We start from the raw sequence: 13517 nt of genomic DNA on the forward strand, positions 1-13517 counted from the left end.
TGGAGGTGATGCCAGTGGATCATTTTGCTTTCATGAGTCTGGATCTGAAACACAACTGAGGTCAAAGACGTTATCTTTAGTTTGACCAAAACTCTGTTTCTGTGGTCAACAGACCTGTTTGGTGATGACCAGAATCTGATGTCCTAAGGGCTTAATGATTAAGGGAGTTATCGTGCAGTATGTACAAAGGTGGAAGGATAAGGAAGGAGAAAAAAGAGTACAAGATGAGTTTCAATCAAGGAGAAAGAAAAGAGAAATATTTTAAAGAAGTGAAGCTTTGCATGGTGACACAAGTGGTTCTAGACTTATCAGAGAAATCACTTCATAAGTTGTATGTATGTCTAACCACTATGCCGTATACCTGAAACTAATATAATATTGAATGTCGAGTTTAATTTTTCAAAAAAACTAAAAAAAAAAATGATGAACGATAACAAGTGCTGGTGAAGTTGAAACCTTCATAAACTATTGATAGAAATATAAAGTGGTTCAATCACTTTAGAAAACAGTTTGGCAGTTCTCCAAAATGCTAAAAAATACAGTTACTATATAACACAAATTTCCACTCCTAGGTATATGCTTGCAATAATGTGACTTATAAAAATATATATTTGATCATTCAGATGACCAAAATATATTTCTCACCTAGTTTCTGGCTTATAATTCCCCTAACCCTTGGCATTTCCTTAACAATAAGAGCAATGGCAGAATCTTTTGTTATATTTTAGTTTCTTTTCTCAGTATCTGAGCCATGAAGATGAAATGGGTATCTTGTTATTCATAACAAGTCCCTTTCCACCATAACTAGGTTTATGTTAATGAAGTGACATTTGGAAAGCACCTAAGGATGAGTACTGGTTGGCATGGGAACCAACTGTAAATAGAGGTATGGAACTTCCAATCTATAACCTGTCAGTGCATGTGACAACCCACACTTGTGACTGGCATCTGAAGTCCTGAAGTGGGAAGTGGAGGAAGTCTTGTAGGACTGAGCCCTTAACCTATGGGATCTGAGGCTAACACAATTCAGATTGTGTCAGAATTTAGTTGAATTGTAGAACACAGCTGGTGTCCAAGAATTGCTTGATGTTGTGGGGAACCCTCACATATATTAGAATTGGTTCCAGAACCTCTTAATACCCAAGAGAATTAAAAATATGTCCACACGAATAACTTGTACATTAGTGTTCATAGTAACATTATTCACAGAAGCCAAAAAGTGGAAATGACCTAAATGCCTATCAACTAATAAATGGATAAATAAATGTGGTATAGCCATATGATAGAATATAATTTGGCAAAAAAATAAAAAAAGTACAAATGCATGCCACAACATGGCTAAACTTTGAAAACATTATATTATGCATAAAAAGATAATCATGAAAGTTCACATATTGTATAATTCCATTTATGTAAAATGTCCAGAACAGGCAAACCTATAGTGACAGAAAGTAAATTAGGGGTTGCTTGGGGCTGGAGCAGGTGGGGTGGGGGCGGGGAGCAGGAATTAGAATGCTAATGTGTACACAGTTTCCTTTGGGGTGTGTCAAGATGTTCTAAAATTAGATTATAGTGATGTTGCACAAATTTGTGAATGTGCTGAAAGCCACTCTAAATGTGTGAATTTTATGGTATATTAAATATATTTCAATAAAGCTCTAAAAAAGAAAAAGAAAATATGAATTAAGAAAATATTCTAATTTCAATATAGCACTATTAAGTTTTATATATATATATTTATATATATATATAAATATATATATATATATATATATATATATATATATATAAAGACACACACACACACAATGGAATATTACTCAGCCATGAGAAAAGATGAAAGACTCATTTGCAACAACATGGATGGATCTTGAGATTATCATGCTAAGTGAAATGAGTCAGACAGAAAAATTTGAGAACCATAAGATTTTACTCATATGTGAGCTATACAACTAAACTCAACAAATGGGCAAAACAAACATACAAAACTTATAGACACAGACAACAGTGTTATCTGAGGGAAAAGGGAAGATAGACAAGGGTAAGTTATCAAACATATGATGATAGAAGATCTGACTTTGGGTGGTGAATATACAATGCAATATAAAGGTGATGTATTATTGAATCGTACACTTGAAAACTATATAATTTTGTTAACCAATGTCACCTCGATACATTTAATTTTAGAAAATAAAAGTTTTGTAAACTCTCTTGTAAAATTATCTAAGGCTTTTCTGGAGAATAGTTAATAGTTAATATTAGTTTTCTGGGGTTACTATAACAAAATACCACAAACTGATTTAAACAACAGAAATTATTGTCACAGTTTTGGAGGCTGAAATTTCAAAATCAAGGTTTTGGCAGGGCTCTGCTCCTCTGTAGACTCTGGGGAAAGGTATGTTCCAGGCCTCTTCCCCAACTTGTGGTAGTTCCTTGGATTGTGGAATATTACTCTGACCTTCACATGGTGTTCTCACTGTGTACTGGCATCTGTATCCAAATTTCCCCTTTTATTAAGGACACCAGTCATATTGGATTAGGGCCAATTCTGCTACAGTAAGACCTCATCCTCACTTAATTAATTACATCTGCAATGACTCTACCCCTAAATAAGGACACATTCTTAGGTGCTGGCAGTTAGGACTTCAACATATAAATTTGGAGTGACACAATTTTACACATACAATAACCCTATCTACTTCTTGCAAATTATTCTATTTAAATTTTCTAACTCTTTAGTTCTTGGTAAACCACATTTTTCTAGGAAATTATTGATTTCTAAAATGTTTTCAAATACATATGAATGGAATAGATCAAGTAAATCTTTATGATTCTTTTAATTTTCTGTTTCCAATACTTTTTTCCGTATTATTTCTTATTTGTTTTGTGGTATTTTAAATCATTTTTTTCTCATGTTATTTAGCAGTTTATATGTTCAACCCAAGCACTATACCTCCATAGTAAACTTTCGTATTTATTAGTCAATTGTGTTATATTTGTTTGTTTGTTTGTTTGTTTGTTTACTTTTTAGGCAAGGCAACGCTTGGTTGACCTCACAGATTGCAAGGACCTTGTCAACTTACAATCTCTTATTTTTTATTTTTGACGCCTACAGCACCTGGTCTTCCTAGGTGGTCTCCCATCCAAGTACTAACTAGGCCCAACCCTGCTTAGCTTCCAAGATTGGATGGAGTCGGGCTTATTCAGGATAGCATGGCTGCAAACTATTTTTATTTTTTTGAATGACAAATTTCTGTTTTTATCTTTTAAAATTCCTCATTAATGTTTTCTTTCAATTTTTTTCTTTAAATGATTAAATGTATTTATTTTTAAATAATTATACAGTAAAATGGACTTTAACCTTTCGATGTATAAGCCTATAAATTGTAATCAGAGTACAGAACAGTTCTATGACCAAAAATCCCCCCAAACTCGTAGCTGTTCACACTCTCCTCTCATTCCTAGTCCCTGTCCACCATTGATCTGTTCTCCATTATAGTTTGTCTTTTAGAAAATTACATATCAATAGAATCATGTGGTATATAATCTTATGAGATCAGCTTGCTTGCTTGTTTGCTTGCTTGCTTGCTTGCTTTTTTATTATGGTGACATTGATTAACAAAATCCAGTAAGTTTCAGGTGTATCATTCAACAGTAAGACATATATATATTCATTGCATAGTTAAATTTCTTTCTGTCAACACACGTTTGACCCCTCATTACCTCCCCTTTCTCCTTTTCCTCCTCTTTTTGGTAACCACTAGTCTATTGTTCATGTGCATGCGTCTCTGTTTGTATGTCCTGTTTGTTTGTTGCTTGTAGGTTTATATTCCACATATAAGTGAAATCATGTGGTTTTCAACTTTTTCTGTCTGGCCGTTGCTCTTAGCATGAATATCACAAGCTCAGTCCACGTTGTGGCAAATGGCAACATTTCATCTCTTCTTATGGCTCAGTAATATTCCACTGTACATATATACCACCTCTTCTTTATCCAATCATCTATTGAAGGGTACTTCATTTGTGTCCATGTTTTGGCCATCATGAATAATGCTGCAATGAACATTGGGGTGCATATAACTTTATGGATTAATATTTTCAAATTTCGGGGTTAGATACCCCACTGTATGTATTTGGCTCTCTTGTCAAAAACCGTTTACCCATATACACATAGGTTTATCTAGGGCTCTCAATTCTGTACCACTGGTCTGTGTGACTGTTTTTCTGTCAATACCATACCTAGCTTATGTGAGAATGATTCAGCTTGTTGTATTATACATGTGTGGCAGAATGCCACTATTGTTCTCTGGCAGATATTAGCCTATATGGTCCCCTAACACAAAAGCACGTGCCCCGCAATAAAGGCTTAGCCTGTCGTTTTATTCTCATATCGACCTCTCATGCTTTCTTTCAACTAGGCATCTCCCCACCTTCTCTTCTGGATCAACTGGGCACTAACGATGGGGGAGGAAGAAAAAGATACATGTTTTAATTTTGTTTACCAAGGTATATTTACCAAATGCTGTAGGTCATGGGAAGTTTAGAAAAAAGAATTTCTCTTATATCTGGAAAACAAAGATTAAGACCCAGATTTATATTAAAAGTTATATAAATAATAATCATTATCAGTTCATTTAGTCCCATGTTATCAATTCTTGTTGATCTGATCTTTTTGTTAGTACTTTTATGAAGTCATGTTTTCCTTAGAGTTCTATAAATCTTTACCCAGGTCAGTGTTGTGTTTTTAAGGTTATCAGAAACCTATATTTTAGAGTATTGTCAGGTTTTTAAAAACAAATCTTTGATAATTACACTCAACATTTTTTTCCCCAAAGCATCAGAGTAAAACAATAATGGTCTGTAAATGATAAAACACTTAAAAATATCCATGGTTAAAGGTATGCTGAGAGTTTACATACAACATATAGAAATAAGGTAATTGACTTAGTTATCCTTTTTAATCTTAGTTAACTTGATCATATATAAAATTCTTTTTCAAGATCCCTTCATCATGAAAATTCTGCAACTTCTGTAAATCTTAAACTTTCATACGACTTTCAGTTTTAGTCCAATCTTTTAAGTTCTTTCTTTTTCTTTCAGAATATGTGCTTTATTTTTTAATTTTTTTTAAATTAAGTTTATTGGTGTAACTTTGGTTAATACAATTATATAATATTCAGGTGTACATTATAATTTGACACCTATATATTCTATTGTGTGATTACTACCCAAAGTCCAGTTTCCTTCAGCTACCATGTATTTGATCCCCTTTATTCACTTCACCCTCCCCCTACTCCCCTATATTTGACTCCCTTTACCCCATCAACCTCCCCCTCCCCTACTCCCCCCACCCTCTGCCCTCTGTTAGCCACTAGTCTGTTAGACCATGTCCATGAATCTCTGTTTGTTTGTCCTGTTCCTTTATTGCTTTTAGGGCTATATCTCACATATAAGTGATATCATGTGATTTTCAACTTTTTCTGTCTGGCTTATTTCACTTAGCATGATTATTTAGAGTTCCATCCATATTGTAGCTAATGGCTGTATATAATTTCTTCTTATGGCCAAATAATATCCTATTGTATATATGTACCACAGCTTGTTTAGCCAAATATCTATCATAGGACACATCGGTTTCTTCCATGTCCTGGCCACTGTGAATAATGCTGCTATGAACCTCAGTGTGCAAATACCTTTTCAGATATGGGTTTTCAAGTCTTTGGGGATAAATGCCCAATAGAGGGAGTGCTGGATGACATGGTAGATCAATTCTCAGTTTTTTGAGGAACTTCCATACTGTTTTCCATAGTGGCTGTACCAATTTGCAGTCCCACCAGCAGTAAATGAGGGTTCCTTTTCTCTGCATCCTTCCCAACACTTGTTATTATTTATTCTGTTGATAACAGTGATTCTAAGTGATGTGAGATGGTATCTCATTGTGGTTTTGATTTGCATTTCCCTAATAGCTAGTGATGTTGAGCATCTTTTCATATGTTTGTTGACCATTTGTACGTCATCTAGGGAGAAGTGTCTGTTCAGATCCTCTGTCCATGTTTTGATTGGATCATTTTGTTGCTGTTGTTGTTGTTGTTGTTGTTGAGTCGTATGAGTTCTTTGTATATTTTGGAATTAGGCCCTTATCGAAGGCGTTGCTTGCAAATATATTTTCCCATTCGGATGGTTCTCTCTTTGCCTTGTCGTCGGTTTCTTTTGCTGAGCAGAAGCTTTTTAGTTTGATGTAGTCCCATTCATTTATTTTTGCTCTTACTTCTCTTGCCTTAGAGGTCAAATTCATAAAATCCTCTTTAAGTCCAGGGTCCATGAGTTTAGTTCCTATGTTTATGTTTATGCATTTTATTGTTTCAGGTCTTATATTCAGGTTCTTAATCGATTTTGAACTAATTTGGGTGTGTGGTGATAGACAAGAGTCTAGTTTCATTCTTTTGCAGGTGGCTTTCCATTTTTCCCAGCATCGTTTATTGAAGAGGCTTTTCTTTCTCCACTGTATGTTTTTGGCTTTCTTGTCAAAAACCGTTTACCCATATACACATAGGTTTATCTGGACTCTCAATTTTGTTCCACTGGTCTGTGTGACTGTTTTTCTGTCAATACCATGCCGTTTTGATTACTGTCACTTTGTAGTGTAATTCGAAGTCAGGCAAATGATGCCTCTAGCCTCGTTCTTTTTTCTCAGGATTGCTTTGGCAATTCAGGGTATAATTTGATGATTTTTAGTTCCATTTCTTTAAAAACTGCCGATGCGATTTTGATGGGGATTTCATCAAATCTATATAGTGCTTTAGGTAATAAGGTCATATTAACTATGTTGATTCTTCCAATCCAAGAACACGGACTATCTTTCCATTTCTTTGTATCTGCTTTGATTTCTTTTAATAGAGTCTTGTAGTTTTCATTATGTAGGCCCTTCACATGTTCCGTTAAATTTATTCCTAGGTATTTTATTCTTTTTGTTTAAATTGCAAAAGGAATTATTTTTTCCACTTCTTTTTCTGACACTTCCTTGTTAGAGTATAGCGACGCTATGAATTTTCGAACATTGATTTTGTAACCAGAAACTTTACTATATTTGCTTATTTTTTCTTGTGGAGTCTTTAGGATATTCTATATAGAGAAGCATGTCATCCGCAAATAGTGACAGTTTGACTTCATCATTTCCTGTTTGGATGCCTTTTATACCTTTCTCTTGTCTGATTGCACTCTCTAGGACCACTAATGTTATATTGAATAACAGTGGCGATAGTGGACAGCCTTGCCTTGTTCCTGATCTTAGAGGGAAGGTTTTTAGTTTTTCACCATTAAGTATAATGTTGGCTGAGGGTTTGTCATACATGGCCTTTATTATGTTAGGGTACTTTCCTTCTATACTGACGTTGCTAAGTGTTTTGATCCTAAATGGATGCTGTATCTTGTCAAAGGCTTTTTCTGTATCTATTGATATGATCATATATATGATTCTTATTTTTTAATTTATGTGATGTATAACGTTAATTGATTTGTGTATGTTGAACTATCCCTGTGCCCTTGGGATGAAGCCCATTTGATCTTGGTGTATAATCATTTTAATATGTTGCTGTATTCGGTTTGTTAGTATCTTATTTAGGATTTTTGCATCTGTGTTGATGAGAGATATTGGTCTGTAGTTTTCTTTTTTGTGTGTTATGTTTACCGGGTTTTGATATCAGGGTGATATTGGCCTCATAAAATGAGTTGGGAAATATTGCCTCCTCTTTGATTTTTTTGGAAGAGTTTGAGGAGAATAGGTATTAAATCTTCTTTGAACGTTTGGTAGAATTCACTGGGGAAGCCATCTAGTCCTGGACTTTTACTTTTTCGTAGGCGTTTGATGATTGTTTCAATTTCCATAATGCTGATTGGTCTATTTAGATTTTCCAGTTCTTGATTCAGTCTAGGAAGGTTGTATCTTTCTAAGACCTTTTTCATTTCTTCTAGGTTATTAAATTTGGTGTTATGTACTTTTTCAGTGTTCTCGTATGATCCTTTGTATTTCTGCGGTGTCATCCTGGTTTTGTTTATTTGTGTCCTTTTAATTTTTTCTTTCGTGAGTCTAGCCAGGGGTTTCTCAATTTATTAACTTCTCAAAGAACCAACTTTTTGTTTCATTTATATTTTTTCTATTCTTGTTTGTTTGTTTTTAATATCATTTAATTCTGCTATAATTTTGATTATTTCTTTCCTTCTGCTGATTTTAGGCTTCATTTGATCTTCCTTTTCTAGTTTTAAGATGAAGCATCAGGTTATTTATTTGGGATTCTTCTTGTTTTTTTTTTTTTTTGAGATAGGAATGTAATGATATGAACTTTCCTCTTATTAACGCTTTTGCCGTGTCCCAAAAGTTTTGATATTTTGTGCTATCATTATCATTTGTTTCTATGTATCTCTTGATCTCTCTTTTTATTTCTTCTCTGACCCAGTTATTCTTCAGTAGCATGTTGTTTAATCTCCACATATTTGTGGTTCTTCCTGCTTTCTTTTTGCAGTTGATCTCTAGTTTCAAAGCATTATGATCAGAGAATATGGTTGGTATGATTTCAACCCTCTTATATTTGTTGAGGCTATCTCTGTGTCCTAGTATGTGGCTGATTCTTGAGAATGTTCTGTATGCACTAGAGAAGACTGTATAAGCAGCTGTTTTGGGAGGGAAGGCTCTGTAAATGTGTTATGTCCATTTGGTCTAATGAGTCATTTAAGGGTGTTATTTCCTTATTGATTTTCTGTTTGGATGATCTGTGCATATCCGACAGTGGGATATTTAGATCCCCCTACTACGATAGTGTTTTGGTCTGCTTCTTCCTTTAGCCCTGTTAGTAATTGCTTTACATATTTTGGGGCTTCCTGATTAAGAGCATAGACATTAATCATTGTTATGTCTTCTTGGTGCATGATTCCCTTTACCATTACGAAATGTCCCTCAGTATCTTTACCTTTTTTATTTTGAAGTCTAGTTCGTCCGATATTAGTACTGCTACTCCCTCTTTTCTCTGAATGCCGTTTGCCTGAAATATCATTTTCCTCCCTTTCACTTTGAGTCTATATTTGTCTTTGAACCTGAGATGTGTCTCCTGAAGGCAGTATATGGTTGGGTTTTGTTTTTTGATCCATTCTGCAACTCTGTGCCTTTTTATTGGTGAGTTCAGTCCACTTACATTTAGGGTGATTATTGAAATATGAGGTCTTCTTATAGCCATTTTATCTTTTGCTTTCTGATAGCTCAGTGTTTCCATTGTTTCCTTGTCCTTGTGTTTCTGTTTTCTTTATTTTGGTTGGCTTTTGTGAGATTTTCCTTTGGTTCTTCTTGTTTTGTTATATCTTTGGCGTGTGGTTACCATTACAAATATGAAAAGAATAGTTATATATATATATATATATATATATACACATATATACATACACATACATACACACACACCGTCGTCCCTTTTCTTCTGCGCCTGCCTTATCTCCGTTCCCCTTTGCAAATCTGGATCTTTGAATCCTCCTCTTTTTAGTCATTGTTGTCTCAGTTTGTCTCTATGTATGCTGAACGTTCGTTACTATCTTGTTATAACAATTCACTTCTTATTATTTGTGTTATAATGCCCTGTCCCTAGTAAGGGTTGCACTCTTGCACTCTCTGCTTCTGTTTGCCTGATAGTCACTTTCCTCCTAATTACGTTTTTTGTTGTTGTTGTCGTCGTCGTCGTTGTTGTTGTTGTTGTTGTTGTTTTAGGTGAGCTGACCCCTTTCAGTATTTCCTGTAGTGCAGATTTTGTAGTAGTGGAGAATTCCCTCAATTTTTGTATGTCTGGAAAGTTCTTAATTTCTCCTTCATATCTAAAGGAGAGCTTAGCTGGATACATTATTCTAGGCTGTTAGTTCCTTTCACTTAATAGTTTAAATATTTGATTCCCTTTCCCTTCTGGCTTGTAAGGTTTGTGCTGAGAAGTCCAAGGATAATCTAATGGGTTTTTCTTTATAAGTTACCATTTTCTTCTCCCCTGGCTGCCTTGAGAATTTTATCTTCGTTGTTGATTTTTGATAACTTTAATACAATGTGTCTTGGTGAAGGCCTTTTGGGGGTTGAGATAATTGGGTGTTCTGTTGACTTCTTGAATTCCAAGCTCCAGCTCATTCCTTAGCTTTGAGAACTTCTCATCAACTATTTGTCCAAAAATGCTTTCTAGTCCCTGCTCCTTTTCCTCACCTTCAATAACGCCCATTGTTCTTGTTTCCTCTCCTGCTGCTATCAGCTAGTTCTCGTATTTCTCTTTCATTACTTTTCATTCTTTGGTTTCTTTCTTCTTCTTCCTGTCTTTGATACTACTGATCCTTTCCTCCATTTGATCAACTCTCTTTCCCAAGCTTGCTCTTTCATTTTTCATATGTTTCAGTGTGTTCTTCATCTCCAGAAGTTCTATTTGGTTCGTTTTGAGGATTTCAGTCTCCTTGCTCTGCTCATCTAGTTGTTTTTTCAATTTCTGAAATTGTCGATATGATTTGTTTTGGATCTCATTGAGTTTTTTCAGAAGTACCATCTTAAATTCGGTCATTTAAATTGCATATTTCTATGTCTGTAAGCTTATTTTCTGGAGATTTTTCCCTTTCTTTCTGCGATGCCTTGTCACCTTGGTTGTTCATGGTGTTTAATGGACTGTTTCTCTGCCTGAGTATTACTGGAAGTGTATTATGCTGTTTTCCAGAAAGAAGGTTTCTTTTATAAAGGTCTGTCTGTAGTCTGTTGCAAAGAAGGCGCTTTCCTTTGGTTTCCAGTAGGTGGCGTCTAAGTCTCTTGGATCCCTGCTTTATATAATGCCTGAAAGTACCTGTGGCAGCTCTTATGTGTAGATCCCACGCTCAGATGTGCTGGTGTGCAGTTTGGGTGTTTTTTGTTGAGTTTTAGATGTTCAGCTTATTGTTATTTCAAGGGGAGAGATCTGGGGACATCTCTCACTCCGCCATGTTTTCCGTTGAAATGCGGCTCATAGCACCAGTCGGACGCTGGGAATTGAAATGTAGCTAGCTTAAAGGGCTGGCCACTTTTGCTGTGATTGGAAAGGCCACTCACAACGATGGCTGCCCTGCTGTGAACACTTGGTTCTGAATCACTGTGAGCTGAGCTTAGCAGCAAGCCAAGAACACCTGCTCTGGGAAGTCTGCAGGTTGGGTGGGACGGGGTCTCAGAGAGACAGTGGTCAGATCAAAACAGCCTCAGTCTTGCTGGAAATTTGGTAACTGTTGTAAATTCCTGTTGTAACATGACCCAGATCACAGCAAGACCAACTGCTGTCTGAGCGTGGCCCCCAAGTCCCCGATATTTGCCCAAGGTCATGTTGGCAGCAGCAATCTGCCAGACCTTATCTCTGAAATGGGGCTCACAGCGCTGGCTGCTGTTGCTGGGATTAGAAACGCTGCTCACAACAATGGCTGCCCCACTGCGAATACTTCACTCTGAATCACTCAGCTCAGGGCTTGGCAGCCACCATAAACAACTGCCCCCGGCAGTCTGCAGGTTGGGTGGGCCAGGCTGATCCCCTCAGGCCAGCATCTCCTAATGGCTCTGTGGGAGGGGTCTTCACAATCAAGCTGGCGTGGTCTGTAGGGGGGCCGGACTAAGGCACAATGATGGCTGCCTTTCCAGCCCTATTTCTGATTCCAGTTAATGGAGACTTTTCAGAATGAATCCCGCGTGAGCCTCAGACCCATCGCCCATGTCCCGGGTGAGTGTCCGCAGGTCAGAAAACCTCTGCGCGGGTCCTCCAAAGGGGTGTCGAGGGGCTCAGTCGCCTTCCAACTCACCCAGATGGCCGGAATCCCCTCCAGTTTCTATAGTCAGAGTTATTGGAATCTCCTCTTCCCTGGGCTGGGACCCTGGGCTGGGGAGCCCCCAGATGAGACCAGGACCAGCCTCTCCTTCAGGAGAGACTCTGCGGCCTTGCTCTCCCTCCCGGTGATTCTCCACCACCTGCAGGTGTGGATCCAGCCCAATTTGGGACTATGCCCCTCCTATCGGCTTCGATGTGGCTCCTTTATATTATCAGATGTAGGTGTTAGGATCAGCTGGACTTCAGGTGATTCTCCACGCTGATTATTTTATAATTTGATTGTAATTTCAATGCGGTCCTGGGAGGAGATGAACCCTGCTTTTACCTGGTCTGCCATCTTCCCTCTCTCCCCAGTTCTTAATAAAGGTTGCACTTCGTTGTTTCTATCTGCCTGCTAGTCATCTTAGTCATAATTAACGTATTTTTTCTTGTCATTTTTGTTTTAGGTGAGCTGACCCCTTTCAGTATTTCCTGTAATGCAGGCTTCATAGTGAAGAATTCCCTCAATTTTGGTAAGTCTGGAAAGGTCTATTTGTCCGAAAATGCTTTCTAGTCCCAGCGCCTTTTCCTCGCCTTCAATAATGCCCATTATTCTTATGTTTCCTCTCCTGATGCTATCAGCTAGTTCTTTTATTTCTCTTTCATTATTTTTCATTCTTCAGTTTCTTTCTTCTTCCTTCTGATTTATTTCTAGATTTCTGTCTTCAGTATCACTGACCCTTTCTTCCATTTGGTCAACTCTCTTTCCCAAGCTTGCTATTTTATTTTTCTTATGTTTCGGTGTGTTCTTCATCTCCAGAAATTCTATTTGATTCTTTTTGAGTGTATCAATCTCCTTGCTAAAAAACTCATTCTGCTGATCTAGTTGTTTTTTTCAATTCCTGGAATTGTTGATATAAATTTTTTGGATCTCATTGTTGGTTTTTGTTTTTTTTTCCAGAAGTACCATCCTGAATTCTCTGTTATTTAAGTCACACATTTCTGTCTGTAAGCTTATTTTCTGGAAATTTTTCTCTTTCTTTCTGAGCTACCTTGTTATACCTTGGTTGTTCATGGTGTTTAGTGGACTATTTCTCTGCTTTGGCATTAATCGAAGTGTGTTATGCTTTTTTCTCAGAAATATTTATTATATTAATGTCTTTCTTTAGCTTGTTACTAAGAAGGCATTTTTCCATTGGTTTCCAGTAGGTGGAGTCTAAGCTTCTTGGATCCCTGCTTTATATAGTCTTAATAATGTCTTTTTTTTTTAAATAAATATTCAAAAATACTTGCTATCCTCAGTCTCAGTCTCTGTCAGTGTTAGCGACAGTTTTGGCAGCATTTGCTCAGATTCCCCTGTGGATCGGAGGTGTTTGGTCTTGGAGAATACAGGGGAGGTGCCCTCGGTAGGGGGATGGGGCCTACGGCTCAGCCTCACATTTTGCAGCTGCAGCTAGCAATAATCAACTGTTGCTTCTCTGCCATCTCCACTTCTCTGCATTCTGCTCTGATCCCTGGGCACTGCCACTGCGTGGAGCTCACATCTCTCTCATGCAGGGCTGTTCAGGGAATCCGCCTCCCCTCCCCTCCCCCTTCTCCTTCAGGGAGCTCTGGCTGAGAGAGGCAGCTTTATTGTTTCTCCCTGTCTACCTCCTAACTTCCATGGTTTCTGACCTATGGTAGCTCTTATTTGCAGAT

General features: G+C 37.1%; 1 pseudogene; it reads right to left on the reverse strand.

Moving 5' to 3' along the window:
• Window positions 1–3106: 3106 nt before the first annotated feature.
• On the reverse strand, window positions 3107–3225 carry LOC118604605 (annotated as a pseudogene).
• Window positions 3226–13517: the final 10292 nt, after the last annotated feature.

Source organism: Rousettus aegyptiacus, unplaced genomic scaffold, assembly GCF_014176215.1.
Source record: "Rousettus aegyptiacus isolate mRouAeg1 unplaced genomic scaffold, mRouAeg1.p scaffold_m13_p_6, whole genome shotgun sequence".
Classification (NCBI taxonomy): domain Eukaryota; kingdom Metazoa; phylum Chordata; class Mammalia; order Chiroptera; family Pteropodidae; genus Rousettus; species Rousettus aegyptiacus.